We start from the raw sequence: 5,248 nt of genomic DNA, 5'->3' as shown, positions 1-5,248 counted from the left end.
ATTTTGTATATATCTTCTTAGGACACTGTCCTATAACTATTTCTTCATTCATTTATTCTTTATTTCCATTTTGCCTCTCTATTACAAGCAAGGCTGCAATAAATATGTTCATACAGTCTCCTTGTGCACATATTAAAGAAACTCTCTAGATTGTATACTTACATTGGGAATTGCCTACAGGAAGGATATGCTCATCCTTAAGTATTTACAAATTACAAAGGTTTGTACAAATTTACAGTCCTACCTGCAGTGTATGAGAGTTTCTGTGTCCCCATATCATTGTCAATATTTTTTAGACTTTTCCCCCAAAACAAATAGGGATAACATTTATTCATTAATGCAACCAATATTTATTGAGAACCTAGTATGTGTCAGGCATAGGAAGAGAGTAGTAGGAAATGAGGTCAGAAAGTTAATGGGGTGCTGGGAATGCCTATGGCACCATTGTGATAACTTCGGCGTTTACTTGAGGTAACATGAAAAGCCACTGGAGAATTTGATTCAGAAAAGTGGCATGATTTGACTAGTTCTAAAAGGAGCACTCTGGTTGTTGTGTTGAGAACAGATTGAAGGGAGCAATGAAAGAGGCAGGGAGACCAGTTAGGAGGCTAGTGCAGTAATTCAGACAAAAGATAAAGCTGCTGCCTCCCCACAACAACAACAAAAGGAACTTGGACCACTGTAAAAATATCCCATCCAAAATTTTTGCATTTCCCAAATCAAAACCACACTGAGATACCATCTCACTCCAGTTAGGATGGCTAATGTCCAAAAGACAGAATGATAAATGCTGGCGAGGTTGTGGAGAAAAAGGAACCCTCTATACTCTTGGTGGGACTGCAAAATGGTGCAGCCTTTATGGAAAATGGCTTGGAGTTTCCTCAAACAATTACAGATAGATCTACCATATGACCCAGCTATTTCACTGCTGGGAATATACCCAGAGGAAAGGAAATCATGATATTGAAGGGATACCTGTACTCCAATGTTTATTGCAGCACTATTTACAATAGCCAAGAGTTGGAACCAGCCCAAATGTCCATCATCAGATGAGTGGATACAGAAACTGTGGTATATCTACCCAATGGAATTCTACTCTGCTATAAAAAAAAATGAAATACTACCATTCGCAGCAATGTGGATGGACTTAGAAAAAGTTATATTAAGTGAAGCAGGTCAGGCACAGAAAGAGAAATACCACATGTTCTCACTTATTTGTGGGAGCTAAAAATAAATAAATAAATGCACAAACAAACAGGGGGCAGGGAAGAAGACACAACAATCACAATTCCTTGAACTTGTTAAGACAAGTGAACAGATATGATGTTGATGGGTAGAGCGGGGAGCAGGAGAGGGAAGGGAGGAATCAGCAAAGGAACACGAAAATCAATTACAATGTATATTGATAAAATTTTTTTTAAATTTTTTGTATTTCCCAGAATTACAGTGAGACCACGCTTATGACATTGGGAGTACAAAATCTGCCTAAAACAATATGCAAAATGCAATAATCATAAAGAAAAAGATTGATAAAATTTACTTTATCAAAACTTTTAATCAGTTCAACAAAAGAAACTATAAATGAGGGCTGGCCCCATGGCTCACTCGGGAGAGTACGGCACTAGTAGCGCCAAGGCCGTGGGTTCAGATCCTATATAGGGATGGCTGGTGCGCTCACTGGCTGAGCGTTGTGCAGACCATACCATGCCGAGGGTTACGACCCCCTTACTGGTCAGAAAAAAAAAAAGAAAGAAAGAAACTATAAATGAGATTAAAATTCCAGGGAATTTGGGTGAAAGTATTGCCCACATATATAACAAAGAACTTGCTCTTAAATGTCCCTAAGAAAAAGGACCAAAAAGAAAAGAAAAATGGGCAAAGAATATGAACAGGCAATTCATAAAAGAGGAAATATAAATGGCAAACATCTGAAAAGATGCTCAGTCTCACCAATTTTGGGGAAAATGCAAATTAAATAAATGGATATCATTTTTCATAAACTGGATTAGCAATAAATAAGAATTGCTATCAAGCTGGCAAATGTGTGGGGAAATAGGTGTTCTCTTACTCCATTGCTGGGAATACAAACTGGTCAAGGCTTTTTGGAGAACAAATTGAGCAGTAGTACTTTACACTTCATATGCACTTATCTTTTGACTCAGTAATCCCACACCTTGATACCCACCCTGAAGAATCTGGCTTATATGCAAAAAAAAAGCAGACATAAGGTTGTTCACAGTAGCATTATGTGTAGTAGTAAAAACTAATAGCATAGCAATCTAAATGATCACCAAAAGAGGGACAGTCAAATAAACAGTGATGCACCTGAGTTATGTAAGAATAAGCAGTAGTTAAAAGAAATTAGAACACACTGATGCAGAAAAATCTTTGAGAAACATGTTTAAATTTAAAAACAAGTTGAAGAACAATCCACACCATATGATACCATTTAGGTCAAGCAAAATTCTCTTGCTTTCTTTATCTCTCTGTATGTAGATATTGATATAGACAAATAGATACATACATATATACATACACTACATAGATTCACATATATGTATGCAGATAGATAAATACAGATACATAAATATCTGAAAAGATACAACACTCCAAATTGAAATCAGTGTTTGCTCTAAAGAGGAACCTGAAATTGGGGTGGGAGGAGGGGTAGGAAGAAAACATTTTTATTTACCTATATTATGATTTTTTTTTTAACGACCCCTTGTAGCTTTTATGAATGTAGGTCTTTGCTACGTTTAGAAGACCTCCCCTTTCTAAACTTCTGCTCTATATCAGGCATCCCGGCCTCTGCTTTGCATTCCAGACCAGCTACATTCCTGGGGAAGCTGTGACTCAGCCAAGCGTGCGTGCCCTGGGCCAGGCCAGGGTGCAGCAATTCTGTGCTTTAGTCTGGGCTCAACAACCACAGGGACTGACCATGGGCAAATCAGTGTCAGTTCCTTTTTCATATCCAGCTCAGCTGAGGGGCAGTTAACTCACTATGGGTGAGAATGGGGGTGCAAGCAAGATATCACACTATAGGCTGCTTCTTCCCACCTTCTCAGTGCCTTTGGTAACCAGCCAAGCCGGTCTTGGCAGTGGGGAGGTGGAGATTTCAAGAGAAATGCTTGTCAACTTTGTGCACTGCTCTTAGCAAAAGAGCAAGCTGTGGATACCACTGCTGGAAATTTTTGAGTGCAGCAAAGTGTTCCCTGCCCATCTGGCAGACTATATACAGTTTTTCTTGCACTCTTTTTGGGTAAATGTAGGGTAGACAAAATGGCACTTCACCCCACAGATGAAACCCTGGGGAGATGAACCATAGACCACAATGAGAGATTGAATTGGGAGAAGAGGGGCAGGGGAGGGGACTCCCAACGCGAATCCTATGAACAAAAACTTTACTTACCAGTCAGTAGAAAAGGAAGTTAGCATGTGTACCACAGCTGTGTAAACTATAACCACATCACACTTCTTCCATAACGCTGGATTCCTTCCTCCTTTCTCCTTTTCTACCCCCAAATAACCTAAAACAATCCTATAACAATTTCAAACTGGGGGAAAGGCAAACCATGCTGGGAAAGAAAAAAATAGCAGCTACACTAGATATCTTTTTCGGATTTCGGCTAGGATTGTTTATTTTTCATTTTCTTTTATTCTTGGCTGGCTTGGCAGCCCTTCAGGATTTCAGTTGGTTCCAAACACAGCTCAATAAAGATCATTCCAGAGAAGTTTTGTATTCCTAAGATTCCTTAAATTTCTCTTTCTTTAATATAGGAAATGAAGTGGAAAGAGGATGAAAAACAGCCCAGATTGCAGCATTTCCTATGCAAGTTTCTTGCAAAGCAAGCTGTGCTTTCCTTTCCAGCAAGAACAGAGAGAGGCAGTTGTGATTGCGAGGTGGGCGGTGGGGCCTTTGGAGCAGCAGTAGGACCATTTGTTTTTTGAAAAGGCCCCAGTAGGTCCAAACACGGTCTGAAAAGTTTTTGTAAAAGAGGGGGAGAAAAAAAGGAGATTTTTGTGCTCAACCATCTAAAAAAAAAGCCAACGACTGCACTGCAGACTTCAATCATTCACCAAATATTTATTTTGCACCTATGCTGTGCCAGGCTCTAGATGCTGAAGATAGGGCAGTGAAGTCACCCTATTGTCTGATCCCCTTCTTTCTGTGCCAAGGGGACCAAACTATAAAGAGAGCTCAAAGAAGCCCTTTCCCCTGACTGCTCTCAGTCAGGCTCATGCTGTTCCCTCCTGGGTTTAGTTAGGCTCTTCCTTCTGCCATTCCCTCTCCTGCATCCCTGGGTTATTACACCCTTCACTTTTCCCCTATGTAATCACATGTCCCTTTGTAAACACCAAAGGAAAATAAGCAGGACCAGGTAAAAATGAGACCAATGACTCACAGGAGGATGTTTCTCTGTTTTTCATTTATACAACTCTCTTCTCAGAAGAACCTGGGTACCTTTTCATCCTGAGACGAGTTTGTCTCCTCTATTGCAGTGATTCCTCACTTCAGCTCTGATTGTCAAAATCTACTCCCAACCATCCACTGGTATGGACTTGCAGCTCACCTGGGCCCTCAGAGTAGCCTGACAATCATTTATTTCCCTAAGTAGCTTTTTTTTTTTTTCATCCTTCATTTAGGTTTTTTTTTTTAATCTTCATACTCCTCAAAGTTCCCTACCCACATCCCACCCCAACCACCACACTCACCCACCATACCACAACAGGCAACAGTTTGAACTTGACAGAGAAACAGGAGCCATCAGAAAAGAACCCCTTCCATTCCCAATCACTGCCCCTATGAGGTTATCTGCAGCTGCACATTATTTTTTCCAAAGAAAGAACACAGAGGGTGTCCTCCCGTTTCAGGTGCACCCCTGCACTGGAGCTTGGGATCCCCCCCTTGAGTCTTCTCAATCAGCTATCCTCTTCTTCACCTCCCCTTTCATTTCTTTCTCTGCTAGATCCTTTCCTTCAGCCTAACACAAAACCCTTGGCCTCCTCTCATATGAACTTCCTGCTAAAAACTAATCCAGAAACTCATCCAGGAATGAGTAACAATAAAAAAGGAACCAGGACAGGACTTACTTAAAGATACTATTAGTTGATTGTTGGATCTTTCAAAATCATCCTTTACATCTGTCACCTTTTCCCTTATATTCTACTATCTGGGATATCTATCTTCTAATCCTTCCAGTGAAATTTTTATTTTGCCAATACATACTTCTCATTCCCAAGATATCCT

The sequence above is a fragment of the Cynocephalus volans genome, chromosome 14 (genome assembly GCF_027409185.1).
Source record: "Cynocephalus volans isolate mCynVol1 chromosome 14, mCynVol1.pri, whole genome shotgun sequence".
In the NCBI taxonomy this organism is placed as follows: Eukaryota; Metazoa; Chordata; class Mammalia; order Dermoptera; family Cynocephalidae; genus Cynocephalus; species Cynocephalus volans.
This window is presented reverse-complemented; position numbering follows the sequence as displayed.